The 16835-nt window shown below is 38.2% G+C and overlaps 1 protein-coding gene across 4 annotated transcripts in view; it reads right to left on the bottom strand.

Annotated features, from left to right (window-relative positions):
• Positions 1 to 16835, bottom strand: part of ZMYND11 (zinc finger MYND-type containing 11) — a 107158-nt gene that overhangs the window by 66119 nt on the left and 24204 nt on the right. Inside the window, exon 2 of one of the 4 annotated variants that reach the window (XM_082753462.1) lies at positions 10151 to 10231. The exons of the other annotated variants lie outside the window; for them this stretch is intronic. The gene's annotated coding sequence lies outside the window, so the exon portion shown is untranslated. The remainder of the gene's footprint in view (positions 1 to 10150; positions 10232 to 16835) is intronic. 4 annotated transcript variants of the gene reach the window in all.

The raw sequence follows: 16835 nt of genomic DNA, 5'->3' as shown, positions 1-16835 counted from the left end.
CTCAGTTTCCAACTCTCCAACTGTTCCTTGGTGTAATCTGAGTAAGGTTTTACTATCTTTTAATTTACTCTTGAATGTACTAGTTCGAGAAGTATACCACTTTATTTTACACAACTTTAGGCAAGAGCTACATGTCACCCACATTTCTTACTGACCAGGAAGGGTGAACAGGCAGGCTCAACAAACTGCTCTTTATCTTGTGAATACACACAGCATCGGTTATCTTCTCAAGCTCAGCAAAGCCCCTAGCAAAGCATGCCTTGCCATGCAGTGGCAAAGTTACAGCGGAGGCAAACCAGACTTAACTGCCAAAACAGCAGTGCTACTAGTTGTTAGGGACGCACTTGGCCAAATCAAATGATCTACAGACATCTTAGCAAAGTAGTAGATATGGAAATCTGCACTGCAAGTCAAAACAAAATAAACAAAAATCACCTTGCACCATGTCTAGCGTTTTAGCTCAGGGAATCTCCTGACCCGCTGTTTGTGTCCAATTTAGCAGATACCATCAAGTACTATGTCTAGCTGGAAACTGTTCCTACTGACAGAAACTGAAAGATAGGTAAATCTTTAGCTTTAGCTGTTAAATACCATCACCCAAGCAAAATACGATGCCTCTGAAAATTTAAACTAATGAATTGGACTTTGCACTGAAGCAGACGGTGCTGCAGTTGGGTGCTGCCACTCTGATGGGAACTGCTAATTAAGAGCTGACAAGTAGTAGCTTGTTAAATCTCCTGCTTGTACTTCACCGTAAGCGAGGCTACCTGTGGCGCTCGTCCCTTTCAGTGCAAAGTCAAACAGGTTAAACTTCATCCCTGCTATTAGCCACCATTTGGCTGAGATTTGGTATGCAGTTAATTGCAATGGAAAGACAATTTAAGGAGTTGATCCTTGCCATTGCTCAGCTGCTAGCTTCTGCCTTTCAGCACCGCATCCCTGGGGCTTGCTATTATTTCATCCTACATGGTGAAAAGATTTCAGGCTCAACAGAAGGAAGAAGCCAGGCTCAATTCTAGGTATTTGTGGCTTTCATGCTGTGAGACTGGCTGAGTTTGGGCAGTTAGGAAACTTGGACACAGACTTCACTAGATATTTATATATACTTTATAATGCAATGTACTCTAGTATTTCTTACAGGCTAACTTTTTATAGTAAGTATAAAACCATATACATCAGCGGTACAAGTAGTTCCAAATGTTTAGTTCTTTGTTCTTGTATTAAATAGGAGTTTCCTATTAAAGTCCAGATCACAAATTTGGGAGCTGATGTAGAGTTGGGGGTCAGTAGATTTTATACAGATCTTTATTGTACTCTGAAGCTCCGTGAGTTTATAGTTTACAATTAAAACTGCTGTTAAAACACATCTTTCATCACCAGTTTAGTGGGAGGATAAACTCTTCAGTCTTTCCTCTCCTAGGACAACTGAGAGCAAATGTAATAACCACCCTATTTTAACATATGGAATGTGAATGTGAAAATGTTTTGACTGAGCAGCAGTGGAGGTCACGTATGTTGGGAAAAATAGAGAAGATTTAACTTCAGGTCTGTCTTCTAAACCTAGCAATCCGAAAGCATGGCGAGTAGCTGCTGAGAACAAAGTTCTTGGCAAGGGTGATGCCAGATTTTGCTTATCATTTACTTGCCATTCTGAGGGTACAAAATTACAATGATAGCCTAATGACTAGCTGGGCACCTAGTAGCAGAAGACCCTCTTTACAAGACTGGAGATCATCAGAAATATGTATTTTTCATATGAATTCATTTGCAAATGTTTAAGAATAAGCAAGTGTTTGCTATCATTAGATATTTATACTGGACTTAATCCCAATCCACTAAAATCAACAAATGCCTTTCTGCTGACTTTCCAGAGTTTTGGAGTAAACTTTTAACTGCTGACTGCTCTTTTACATCCTCACAATGAAAAACTTAGGGAGGTGTTCAATGACATTAAAGAATGTGGAAGATGTAACAAAGGCTTATGGCTGAAATAGGCAGAAATTTCTTTGTTAATTAAGCTATCTGTAGATGGAAAATTAGACTGTAAATTAATGAAAATCACTGAATTCTTCACTGCTCTTTTTTGCAGTAAGAGATTAGTTTATGCTGTAATGCTGCCATTTTGGAAGTTATGAGACTAGGGAAGATTTTGGGATGTTCAATGCGTGTTGTTCCTCACAAAAATCTTTTCATTTCACTGTTAAATTAAAGTGCACGTACTATACACACACACAAGATGTTTATTAGCATAATTATCCTAGATATCTCTCATGTGCAAGTGAAATAGTTGTGCTCTTATGCACAGCCCTACCTTTTGCATTTCCTGATTGCTAAGTTTGTAACCTTGACATTATACAACTTTTTGAGTGAGGTTTTGCATAGCTTCATAAAGTGCAGTACAGACAAAAAGCAGGACTACACGAGTACAGAACTGCACTGTTCTGCTTCTTTCTTTTTGCAATTTAATTTTTTTCAACTTCAGTATGCAGAACACAAGAAAGCCTTTGCTTTTACCTTGTGGCATTCCAAGATGGCAGTGAGCCACTGCAGAAAGCAGAGCCAAGGACACTACAGAATTAAAGGCCCCAAGAATACTTTCACTACACATATGTGTAAGCTCTATTTTAATCCCTGATATTGCATTTAGTTCACTTTTATTGTATTTTATTTCAAAATCATAGTGTCTTTAGTTGAGTCTAAGGCATAGGATACTTGAATTTTTAAGCCCAGACATTCTGAACTGTCAGTGTTCAAATAGTTGAACTCTTTCTTTTGAAACCAAACGTGGACTTTCTTGTTTACTTAATTCACTCTGCTAGAGAGAACTCAACAAAAATTGTGAAGTGGTGAGGCCTCCATCCCACAACAAGAATTTCTAAGAAAGTGCAAGTGTAAGTCAGCGTAAACAGAGTATAACAAAACCTGAGGTGAAGAGCAGCAATGACAGCTGCTGAGAAAGAATAATAGCCATACACCCCAAATAAAGGCTGTCAAAGTCGTTTTGTTTGCTACCTAGTACAAATATATGTAGAGGGCTAAAATGTAATCCTGCATTCTGCTATCCCTCAAGCCAACCCCAGTCTGGAATTTCACACACAATAGCAAATGTCGTCCTAAAAACCGGGAGGAAACGACCCTTTGTTCCCATCTGGCAGACTTCACTGAATAAAACTTTATCTAGCAATGTAAGTTTGTAGAAGAGAAGAACACAACTGCCAAAGAATGCAATGCAGTCAAAGGGGCTGAAAGCAAAAAGTTTTCACTTACTAGCAATGTAGTTATCACCTTCCTTCAGTTTACTTTTTTTTTTTTTTTTAATGGTCATAATGTTTTTACTCAGGTAATGTGCCCAGGCAAGCTGAAGCATACGTTATCTTATATAAGATATGTTATGACATATTTTCTGATAAGTATTTGTCTTAATACAATTTTCATGTGCCCTGGTTCCACATTTGTCTTTTGAAATAAACAGTACTTTGCTTAATATTACAGGCTATTATTTTGACTATTCTTTTTACAGCTAGTAACAAAATTAACAGTTAAACATGAATACCAAGAGTAGAACCACGCAAGTTTTTGTTTGCATGAGAAAATACCACCACTGAAAATGCATACACTGTTAATGTACTCAGCAAACTTTTGAATTAATGCAATTTCAATTAAAAACCAGTTTAGTGCGGTTTAGCTAAGGCTTGCTTAATGAAATTAAGCTACACTAAATAGTTTCCACAAAGGAACTTATGCTAGTATAAATTCCTTTTAAAAATATGGCTCTTGTTAAAATGATGCAACTTTCTCATGAAGATAAGCTTTAGCTGCCATAGTAACAAAGCCCCTTATTTCCAGGATGAGGATACACTGGTATGAACAGCCTTTATGTTGCACATAGAGGCTGTTCTCCAGAAGACTTTGTTCAGAGAAATCTTCTATGCAAAAGGCAGTTCAACCCAACTAACTTCAGCATCACCAAATAATAGATGGTTCATGCAAGGTGTGGATTATCATCCCACACGATTCTTGCCCACTATCATGGATGAAAAAACAATGAGTACTCTTCAAAATTATTTACTTGGGGAATAATCGAAGTAATAGTAGCACCCAAATCACTATCAATGAGGCTTCTTCTGTGAATGCAGGGAAGCATGGACACACAAGCAAATTACCTTGGCTTGATGTAAGAGGCTTGAACTAACACATCCTACCTTCCATTTGCCACAGACTACAAGCATGAAGAGGGTCAGTTACAAAAGATTACGTGACACATGGGGGCAGGCAGGATCCTGTGTCTGAACCCACACTGCATGCTAATACAAGCTTTCTGCAGTTTTACTACACCCACTACCAAAACCCGTATTTTTCAAGGCAGCCTAGAGCTAAAACGTGGCAAGGTGCTCCAGGAGAATCCACAGAAGGAGTTAAGGCTTAATGAGCGGAGCTACTTCCCTGTGTAGACAAGCCCTTAGTAAATAGATACTTCCTGTCCACTCGCTTGGCTGTAGCCAGCAGAGATGATTAATGCAGCTATGTGCATCCTGACAGGCTCTAATGCTCACTTGGTCATAAAAGGGGAAAAACCATGGCCAAAGAAGGCTGACAGTGAGGGCTGGAATTTTCTTTCGGCTGATAAAATAGATGCTGCTTTGATTCTCCGACTCTTTCCTGCTAAAACCGAGAGGTGGAAGACATCTCAGAAAATGCTCAGAAATGTAAATGAGAAGAGTAGCTCTTCCTCCAACAGCAATCTTTTGATCATCATCTTCCTTGCTGTTCTAAAAGCTAAGGAGCTTGGTTATTCTGTAAGCTTCAGCTGAACTGATGCAACACATTTTTCCCCTCAGTAAGTAAAGTATAATGAATAAGGTATGATGACATAAATAAATAAGTGATTTTTCATGGTATATTACCAGGAAATGTAATTCCACATAAGGTCAGTTTCACACTAAACAAGAAGAGAAAAAGACATATTTCCCAGGTCAAAGAATTAGGGATGTATGGAAAACAGCTAAATCACGAAAAAATGTAAATTCAGTTCAGATTATGCAAGATATATGGTAAAATAAAGAGTGGATGTTGACTTTTTGCAGATGTAACGTGAGATTTCAAATTGCTGGTTTTTCTTCCCTACTCTTTCTCTGAACTACATGTAACTGACAGTATCTTTAAAGTACAAATTGTGATTCTGCTGCTAGCAGCATGACTTAAACCTCAGATGTTTGTAAAAACTATTCCTCCAGCAGGCTGCATTTTTATTGACAAAAGGCAGCTGAATCAATTTTTGTTGCTCCTTAACAAAAACCGAGACTGTCTGAACTTGTTTCTTTCCAAGCTCTTCTCTTTGGCCTCTCCCTCTCCATAAATAAAAGCACAACTACACAACTTCTAAAACTGTCCAGATATTGAATTATTTGAAAATCAGCATATTAGTCAGGTGCGAGCACTTTGCTCCAGAAGTCAGGCCATGAATAACATTTGCCCAGAGGAGACTCTCTCGTCAAAAGTCATCTCAGGTTGAGTTGATACTATATAAAGAAAATGAGCACCATTCTGAACCAGCTGAAGTTTCCAAACTGAAGCTAATTCAAGCCCAAAACTTGGAAACCTGCTGAAATCTGGTCAGAACTTATAGAGTTAAAATGCATTGATCTGTAATGCAGGTAAGATGAGCCAAAGATAAACAGTGCCAAAGCTTACAGGCTTTTACAGCTTTAATCAAAAGAAACTTTAAGGTAGGGAGAGGATCAAATTGTAAAATCTGGGCTTTAGATCCTGCTTCTGAAATTCAAGGCGAATGTCAGAAATAATGGAACTGAAAGTTTCATGCAATGCTCCCCCCAGCTGTGGGACAGTTCATCAAAACAAGATCAACAGAAAGAATAATAGATTGTACAACCGGAAGCCTTTCCCCAAGTTCCCAACTCGCTTGTTTTCTATGTTTTTAAAGTGAATTTCCTATGTTGAACATACACATCTGGCTTAAAAGTATACTCCGAAGTACACTAACCAAATATGTTCTGTCCTTCCCATTACCCAAACTCACTAATTATATACATTTCAATTCAACTTTCCTCTCATCCTGCCCCAAACCAAGTCTATGATCACTGCTTTGTGAAGCCTTTATCCCTATCCATTTCAAAGACCCATTTTGATTTTTTTTCCATTGACATTATGATTTTTTTTATAACCTCAAAAAATGAGTAATTTATTTTGTTTGCATGTACTTCAGATTGCCCTCGATTTCCACCCCACTCCTCCCAGCAGTCCCAAACGTTCATGTCTGGACAAGGACAAAGCTTGCCTTGAGGACAGTTTACAGACATGTGAGAACAGTTTTCAATAAAAGTGATGTACTAAATAACAGGATTCGTAAGTAAACAAATCCTTAAGTGGAAAACAGCTGAGTACAATAAAGACCTTTGTCTTTTTATCTTTGTTGCAGAAGTTGATAAATTGCAAGTGGAAAAATGACAAAAAGGAAGTTTTCAAAAACACAGACTTTTTAAAAAGAAACTTAAAAGTCAAGAAATGATTTGAAGAAACAAAAGATCTACCAAAGAAACTGCTCAGGTGATGAACATATGTTGAACCTCTGATAATGCCAGCTTCTCAGCAAACCCAGATAACAGCTGACACCAAGAAAACTTTGTCCTACCATTACAAGTTAGCATTTCCTTCCGACAAGTTGTTCAAAAGAGACAGACTGAGGGCAGGAGGAATATATCCCTTCATTTTCTAACCAGCTGTTGGCGTTGCTAATGTTGGCAAATGGCCTTTTCTACTCTACAATTTTCCCCCCGGTACAGTACTATCCTAGTACACGCTATCTTAGACTGCAATCCTGAATTTCTGGAGCAGTTTCTTTCGAAGATTTTGGTGGGAGTACTAGTGTGATCTCTTTTGATACATTTTCTACTACCTATGACTTTCAGATGCTTCCAGCTCATATTTCTCATCTTCTCTTACCTGAAGCCAACTTATAACATATGTCTTTATTTTTTAATGTAGAGAATTCTACTCAAGGCTCTTCCAGGACCACTTGTGGGTGAACTAAATTATGCACTTTTTTTTTGTAACAGAAAATCCATTTCACTTCATCATGAGTCTTGCATTTTATATCTGCTCTGCATTACTTCCACAGGAAACTTATTACTTTGACCAATGGTTTGCTATTATATTCATCTGCAAGTCCATGGTGTATGCTAGAGCTAGAGGCCAGAGAGACAAAAGTGCTCTGCAGGATTATGATACTTCTCACTTGCAAAATTATGTTCTCCCTCTCCTGTGGCAGGTGCACCTGAAACCTATTTCTCCGAGCACTGATGATGATGGCGATGATATGGAGCAGATTACAAAGGCCCTTTAGGGAGGAAATTACTTCCTGAACACTCAAGAGCTCTTCCTGCTATATCATTATGTAGGACTGAGGTTTATTAAAGGCAACAGGACCATACCGATCTCCTCTCAGCCACTTCCTTCAGGCAGAGAATCATAGGATTAATAATTTTGTCAGCAGAAGTAAGGCTTCATTTTCAGATTATTTCAGTTATTCCTCTGCCAACATCTGGCTGAGTTGTGACTTTATTCCTTTAACCTCGAGGCAGATGAATGAGCTCTGACACAGAGACAACCCCACAGGAGGAGGAGGGAAATTGAAGAAAGTGCAAGAAAAGACTGAATAGCGTGCCATTGCTGTGGCTACCAGCCGAAGTTAAATCCCAGCACAATTAGCTAATTCTACCATCAATCTAACATAAATTTCAGAAAATATTATTCATGAAATAGAAGTCCTATTCTGATTTCTGTGAAAACCTTTTCTGCATAACACAAAGAAAAAACTGCAAGAGGATTGTAATGTTATGGTGTTACAACGCAGGGCAAGTCTTCCAGCCAGCATCTTATCTTGTCATGGGGACACCTGGGCAGAAGATACAGAGTCTGCTGTGCCGCTGAAGTACCTGCCCATACCTGCTTTGGCTGTGATGCTCGATGCTGAGAGGGGTGTTTAACTCCCAGCTACTTCACCAAGCAATAGAAATGACCTAACGCACAGTCTGACACTTCATGACCTTCTTCAGCTATTCCTTGTCCTACAGAAATGAGCCCAAAGTGGAAAGGGAACGTTCATTTGTTCATGGCTGTGTTTTTGAAGCTGGATTACCAGATTGCTTTAATTCAGACAGTTACTCCTTAGGAAAGCGGTTATTTTCTTGGAGGGATGTAACTTTTATTCTCACATAACTCAAATCCGTTAATAAAGAAAAACAAGTATAAATTTGGGCAGACTTCATAATAATAGTGATTTCCTTACAGACTTTCACACGTTTCTTTTTGATATGCTTACCCACTAAGTCTAATTCTAAAATGCTTTAGAAACAGGGGCTGAGCACACTATTTCTTTTGTTGCCCATTTCATAAAGGTGTAAATTAATTGTTCATTTCACTTTCTAGAGTATGGCATGACCTAAAGCGAGACTCAGAGAGCTTCTTTTACTTTTAGGAGCTAAGTTTAATTGCTTTCAGGGGTAATGAGGCCCCAGTAGGAATGCGTCAGCTAAGTGACCAGTGCATTTTATACCATACACCATGAAATCTGAGAAGTTTTTTTTAGCTGTTTTCACCTCCACTAACAAAGACAGAGTGGATCTCATTGAGTGATGACATATGCTGAAGGAAAGAAGTAGAGAAACCTAAACTGGTCATTTTAAAGTGAAGAATGACTTGTAGTAGTGTTTTTAGCTGTTTCAGGCCTATTCTTTCCATGCACCTTCTCTCTGTTAAAGACTGCTATTCTATTTTAAGACATGAGATTTCCTACCAAAAGTGACTGTGGGTTTAAAACCTTCGCCAAGCTCCAACAACAGCAAAACCTCCTTTTGGGGCAGACTTTTCAGGCAACGTTTGTCTGAGGCTGCTGTCACCACAGCAGTCGCACGCCGTTCAAAGCACCACTTTAAACTGACCACAAGGAACTTTTCTGTGCGTCTAGCAGCGTGGCTGTTACGAGAGACAACGTCCTGTCCTCTTTAGAGTTCGTGCTATTTCTGCAGCCTTCGGGCGTAGCTGTTTCAGAGTGCTACAGAAGCCACTGACATTCATGTCAGTCTCTGGATTGCAGCTTCTGAGTTTATGACAGATGGGAAACCAACAGAGGAGTTAAAATCCTGTGAATCCACACACAGCTTATAGCCAGTAGCCATCTGGCTGGGGATCTACATAATACCACAAGAGGATGACAAAAAAAAAAAAAAAAAAAAAAAAAAAAAAGACATTTACATTTGCACTTCCATTTTTCTTCCCCTTCTTTGTGCTTCCTGTTTTGAATAGATTTCATGACTGCATTATGAATGGTCTTTCAACAATTATATGGGTCTTTCAGCTATTTCATATAGGTAAAACAACTAAAATACTTTCTCACTAGCATGTTTCACATAGAAAAATACATTCAGGATTAGGCAAAAAGTCCACCACATAACAGCATAAAACATTTGCCTCTTCTAGGTAACAGCCAAACAGATAGCATTTAACAAAAGCACAAGCATTTGAGGAAAGAGCACCAGAATGGAAAGCACCAAGAAACCTTATTCAGCAGCACTGCCAGTTGCTCTATAAAAATAATTCAAGGCAGAAGTTGTAATGCAGGGCCCCTAAAGTATAATTACTTAGGAAAAAATGTGGCCAAAAGTTACCTAACCTGTTCAGAGAAGAAAGCCGTGATTTATCCCAAAACGTGCTGGGAAGGCTGCAAATCTGGTTTTCAAAGGTAAAAGCATGAACTTCACTAAAACTCACTTTTGCATGGCAATATCTCCTTCTAGCTAGAGACAGGAAATACACAAATACAAAAGAAAAAAGCACACACTTATTTTCTCCCCTCAACCTGCTGCAATGCTCAGAGAGGTGTTTTCAACCTACAACTGGGTGTTTGTTGGGGCTTCAGTTTTTTGAAAAGAGCAGCTTTCTGTAGTTAAGAAAGAGGAGAGCTGCTAGAGCAAGAAATCTTTTCCCTGTGTTCGATGTTGCAAAAGCAAGCACATATTAAGCAACTCAAGTACCGGAAATAATGCTGACAAACAAACTGATATTCTTTCCATAGCTTGATCGCTCAAAAGGAGGACATTTGAAACTTCATCTCCCCAAATCAAGAAATGTTTACTTTTGGAAAGGCTGCTGAATGCTTGTGTATTCCTCCTAGTCCAAACGTTTTATGATCCTTCCAGTGAAGCAGATAGTCACACTAGAATAGAAAAGAATATCGAGTTGAAATTCTTTTAATAAACTTCTTTCCTTAGAAAAATCCAATTTTATTGGTAGCAAAATGGTTGTGGAAATACACCGATCCTATCTAACATGTACATGGGAATCCCTCTTACATCTCTTCACCTGACCTGGAGTCTCCGGCACCAGAGGCATAGCTGTAGAAGCAGAGTTATAAAGGCAGTGTCCATCTGTCTCTTGTCCTATAGCAAATCTGTTATTTTCTAATGTAACCTCCAACATGAGAGAGAGGTTGGGGGAAGGAAAAAAACTGATTAAATGCAGACATCTATTTCTGAGCTAATCACTCCATGCTCCCTTCACACTTGATGTGATCTACTCAGTGCGACAATTTATCTTGTTGTGGAGCAGACATCGCAAATAGGTCAGATGAATTAAGCCCTAAAATTAACCATTTCTCTCCACGGAAGATAAAGTGAGCTTAGGATGTCCAATTCATACGTTTGGAGTTAAATCACACACGCTCCACTCAGAAAGGCCATCCTTTTTCACCAGCAATTATGCTTACCTACTTTAAAGTCCTGCTTGAAACTGAATTTCTTCCATCTCAGCTTGGAGCTCTAGCCACCATGTTATTGCTTTTTTTTTTTTTTTTTTTTCCTGATACTTTGCCTTTTTTGGATGAAAAATTTCATCAATATGTTTTCAGTTTCCATATGGGCATCTTTGAATAGCTGAAGATGTCTTATTTACCCCATCTGTTTAAAGTCAAGAAATGCAGTTGTGTTTTTCATTGAGAAAGGCTTAAATAACTGCATATTTTTCCTCAGAAATAAAAAATAAACAGAGAAATTTCAATTATAACCCTAGTAATATCATTACAATTTTAGTAAAATGGCAACTGATTAATGGCAACGTCTGATATATATTCTAATTTTCAATTTGAATAATGTATATTTTGAATTAATTGTTTCTTGACAGATTGAGTTTTTAATTAAGGAAAAATTGCAGTGTAAGAGATTTTTTTCATTTTTCTTTCAAGAAGTGTAATTTTATAAATGCAGCTATCTAGCCAGGCAAAATGAAACCAGGAAAGCGTAACTGCAGAATTTTCTTCAGTGTTTTATGATAATACCTTGATCAAGTTGAAGCTAAGCTAAGGAAGAAAACAAATATCTGTACCGACTTTAGGAGGATAGCTTTTGCTAACTTTATCTCGTGGGTCACAAGGCTTTCTGTTGATTTCAGATCAGTAGTCCCTACATTTAAAATAAAGGTACAAATTTTTCATCCCTTTTTGCAACTTTTTGGACTTTGACCTGAATACTGCATCACTGCTGGAAGTGCAGTCTCATCGTCCTGACTTTCTCAGCATGCAGCTAATCAAATTTATTCAGTTAGTCCGAGCTTGATTTCTACATGCACTTCCCATGACTACTTCCAAATAGTTTAAGAAGTACAGTAAAAAGAAGCTGCAAACATGTAAGTAATGGAAATTTTTAATATTGATGTCTCTGTCTTTATCAATTTGAAATAAACGCCTCGCGTTATTCACCGGGGTTCCCTCAGTTTGACCTTGACTTTTATGGAGCTCGCAGAAAGTTATAAAATGGGACGTAAAATAAATCAGGAAAATGTTGAAAGCCCAGGTAGAGCCTCCCCGCCAGCAGGAGCTGTAGGGGAAGCTCTGCTATGGGAGCGAGCAGCACGCCAAGGAGCAGCCCTGCCCCAGGCAGCCACCCTGGTCCCTTTAGGGACTCCCCTTTATAGGGTGCTGGAAAAGCCGTTCAAGTCATTTTGGATCAATCTAACACTGTAATTCAAGCCTTCAGCCTTGCAAGCTGCCTTTGTCTCTTTCTACGAGTTATTTAGAGGAAACAGCATGCTGTTCTACCTGTTAAAACATGTTACTTTCCCAGCATGCTAAATAAAAAAAAAAAACAGCATCTAAATTCCTACCCATAGGTTTTACTTACAAATGAAGAGCTCAAGTTTGATACAACTCTGTGTATGCTCATCATACCGTATGTTTTAGAAAATATTTTAACTTCTGTAGTTGCTATTTAGAGCAAACTCCAGAAATAAAAGAGCGAAAATTAGAAATAAAATATACCTCCATTTTTATTTCAAAAGAAATTGTCCACTCCCATGCCTTCAGTTCTTACCTTACCACTGCCTATATACATCGAGGGGTCTTTTTCACATCAACCACAACTGATTCACAAAATACAGAGCTGAATTAAATCCCAAAGTAGCATGTAAAAACAGCTCAAGTTCACTTGGATTTGCTGGTGGATCAGGCAATTTCGTGCTTTTGCAGCCAGCACCACCACGTTTCTGGTTCCTTTTGTTTCAGCCCATGCTGGTGTCGCTCACCAGCACGGCCAAGAAAAGCAGGGCCACGCTTGGTGGAAGCGTTTGATATGATATGATGAAGTACGGAAGGCTGTATCCTCTCCCTAACAATGGCTAGCAGCAATGCTTCAAAGAAATTAGACACTACACATACCCACGATGAACCTTGCTAATTGCAGAAGGCTTTGCAGGTGACAGAGAGAAACGAGGGCTTTCCAGATGCTCACAGGTAATGTGCTTATGTCTTAAATCACGAGATTTGATTACCCGTCTCTAAGCATGCCTTGCTGCCACTGTTATTAGCCTTTATATTATGAAGCCCTTTGTGAAAATTGAACCACTATATTTAACTGGATGACCTCCACGGCAAAGTCTACAGGCCAAATGCACACTGTCTGAGAACAATATTTATACCTTATAAAATTACAAGCTACTCTTAAATAGCTGATTTCTTGATACTATTTTATGAAGCTGGAAAAGAATGAGAACAACACAACCTGATCATTTCACCTCGCATTTCATATTACTATGTAGCTAAAAAAAAAAATACTGTTTTGAGATATTTCATTTCTAAAATGAAAAGAGAAATGCATCTTCCCCCCCATCATAGCACAGTTAGGACCTGTTACTTCTCTCTATACCATTTAGCAGTCCTAATACGACTACAGTTTTAAAAGTTTAGGTTTTATAGGCCCAAGCCATTAGCTCTTTGTCTCTTCTTCAGTTTTCGGGCTGTCCCTTACGCTCGCCAGCTGCAGCCAGACAACTTCCTGATACACCGCTTTAATCCAAACCCTGCCACTAGGACTGCACAGGAATGAAAAGCAGTTCCAGAGATCCTTTTCCCTTCAGCTATTCCCTTAAAGAGTTATGGATTTTTCCTTACTCTTTGAAGACATCTGTGTGAAATTACCCACACAACAGTAATCCTAACAAAAACCAAGGTTTATTAAAACAAAGAGAAGCTGGAATTAAAACAAAATAAATTGTTTGCTTAACATAGTTGAATTTACAATTCTCATAAGTTAAATTAGATAAGGCATAAACCAGATAAGCTTAACTTCAGATAAAAAAAAAAAAAAAAAAAAAGAAAAAAATGAATCCTGTAGTTTATCCTTTGAAATGAAATATCTTTTCTGACCACACCAGTCAGCCTGTCAATGCTGCTTGCTGCTTGGAGACCAACAATTCCCCCTTTTGTCTCGCACAGATATGCCTAATAAACCCCGTTTCAGGTTTCCTAAACACTTCTCCGAAGACAAAAAATGGGCTTTGGTAAACAGTTACAGTCTCCGTCTCGGAGGAGTTACACCACCAAGGAACCGAAAAACCTTAATTATGATTTATGGCTGCCTCTCCAAGGTTTATGACCCAGCTCAAATATTACCTTTTGCTAACCATGTTGGCTGGCTGTATCTAGTTTTTGGCTAGACCCATGGGCAAACCTCACCTAAAGCAGTTGCTTTTCCCTTCTACTTGTCACAAGCTATGAATTACAGACAAGGGCTAAGGCTCTCTGTTACAATCAGCTACGACTCGAAACAAGTCCAATGGACCTTTAAAAAAAAAAAAATCAGTCTTGGCTGATGTCTCAAATGACAGATTGTTCTTTCTCTCTGCCTTTATAGGTTTTAGGACTCATATATACCCAGCTTTTGCTTCGGCACGTCGTGTCATTTAGCGGGTGGTATTTCCCTGAGATGAGAAGAGCACTGCTCTTGGAAAGCTGAAACAAATACTGATCCGTGATAGAAACTTTCACCACTGTGGAAACCTAATGACAATAGCAGGCTTGTTCCTTCTCATATGCAAACATGGATGCAGTCATGCTAACAAAAAAAAAAAAAAAAAAAAAAAGGCTTAGATAAGCAGAGTTTTTTTCTGTTGAGCACATAAAAATCACTGACCACACTAGCACCCTGCAAAATTAACTTGGTGTAACTTTTCTAGACCACGCTTAGCCCTTTATTCTTCAGACTCTCCAATGAATTTGAAAGCAGAGGAAAAAAAAAACAAACCCAGACAAAAAACCCTGAAGGCACAAAAGTAATGGAGGTATTATCACAGATCTACCAAACAATATCCATATAGGCTTGTCTGATGTGATACAATCCAGTGCTAAGCCAGGATTACAAGTAGGCAGGTAAGAAGAAGGAACAGGCATAACCCAAAAGCACGTTCCTATAGGAGAGGGTGAGATTGTGGTTCTCTGAGCAGGAACTACATCACTTGTCATTTTTTTTGCTACAATGGGATGCTTGGAAGAAACACTTGAGCAGCAGGAATTCAGGGTGCGGCTGCACCGGGCTCCCTAAAGCCAAAAGCAAATGAACTGTGATCCAAGATCTGTACAACAGAATGCTACAGTCATTTAGAGATCTTTCTTTGTTTGGTTGGTTTTGATTATGAAGCTGTCCATGGGACGGTCTTTCCAAGCTTGAGATCAAGTTAATTTCATTCATTACAGCAGCACACAGAGCTACTCAAACATTCAATTAAAACAATCTTGCAGGACTGCATTTAAATTGTACCAGCACTCTGATGAACTCCAAAGCAAAACATAAAATAAAGGTCAAATTGTAGAGAACACTACGGAGCAAGTTAATACCCATGAAAAACGAGCACAAGAAAAACAAAACTATTCCCCAGTGAAAAATGGTAGCAGTGGATGTGAGGAGGGATGTTATTCCTCTCTTTTATTGCTCCTCATCGAACAGAAGAAAAGCCAGGGAAGAGGAACTTCAACATTTGTATTGGGAAAAGAAAAAGACAACTCTAGCTTAACATGTAACAAGGAAAGAAAAAGTTAGAAAAGAAGGTGCATGATGAAAACGGGCCCTCACTGCTTGCACAGCTCCTCTCAAGCCACAGGACAAAAGAATATAGCTATAGGTGATTTTACTTTTTTTTTTTTTTTTTTTTTTTTTTTTTTAATACTTTGGTCAACAGTTTCTTATGAGAAAATCATTTTGTAATTGACTTAAGGCCAGGATTACTTCTTAAAAACAACCAGAAAAAAAAAATCTTAATGCTTTAGTAATCTCTCTCTTAATCCTCTCTGTACATATCATTGGAAAAGACTTCAAAAACTGATTAATCCAAAGATAATTATACTCAACCGTTCTCCGAAGAGGAATAAAAATGTATTGGAACTCAGCTAATATACAATGTTTTCCTTAAAGGAATAAACTATTTAAAGATTCTTTGAAAATTATTTCAGACGTACATATTGATAATATCAATAAAAGTTAATGAAACTGACCTAAAGATCTCTAGCAGATTCCTTTCAAAAAAAAGTTCTCTTAACTCTATAAAGTTTCTGCACACATCTGAGATGAGTCCAAGATTTTACCAATATGTTCAATTATTTTAAAGGTATAAAATGCCTCTGCCTGTGAGGAGAGGGAAGCGGCCCTCATTGTTTTAACAGGGAAAAAATGTAATATATTACCCATAAATTAGCATGATACTTTGAATAGCATCCATGAAAAATCAAATTTGATACGAAATTTTAATTATTCAGAAATATATTAATTTTAGCGTCTGACCTTCTGGCTACCACTGCAGCAGAATACAATTAACACTCTTCTGAGGTTCCCACAATGTATATTCAAGTAGTTTTTTTATAACTAAGTGCTACATGAAGCGATATAAGGGAATCCTTTGAAGTACTGTACAGTAACACTGGAAAACTGTATCTGGTGTATTTGCACACAAATATTCTGCATACACAATGCTGAGCTAAACACAGCACCACGATAAACTTCCTCTGCAGGTGATGAATTTGGACAAACCTTATTGTCCCTACATTAAAATACAACAGAATGGCAGAAGTCTGCTAACAAGGTAATGGTTTATCATCAAGGCTTGTCTTCACTGAAGACAGAATATTTTAAAACCTCATTACAATTCTAGTGTCAGAAAGGTAAATACAGTTTTGATAGTTATTCCCTATCAGAGGTGGATCCTAGTGCAGTGGGAGTTGAGGCCACATTTCAGGGATGTGAAGGCACGTACCAATGCTGCTAAGTATGCTGAGATTTAAAATAAAAAATAAAACCAATTCAATGACTGAATTAACTGATTGCCAAATAGCTAACACAAAGTGACTAACAACTGTGTACGTGCATCTACATTCTGTACAAGCATTTATGGATTGCTCTAGGACAACCAACAGACAAACACCTCAAAACAAATATTTGTAGAGCTTCTTGCTCAGCATTTGCAATCGTTTACCTGAATGAAAACAGGACCCTTCAAGATTTGGG

This window comes from Aythya marila, assembly GCF_965140915.1.
Source record: "Aythya marila genome assembly, chromosome: 2".
NCBI classification, from domain to species: domain Eukaryota; kingdom Metazoa; phylum Chordata; class Aves; order Anseriformes; family Anatidae; genus Aythya; species Aythya marila.
Note: the sequence above shows the minus strand (reverse complement) of the source record. Positions and strands in the feature narration are given on the sequence as shown.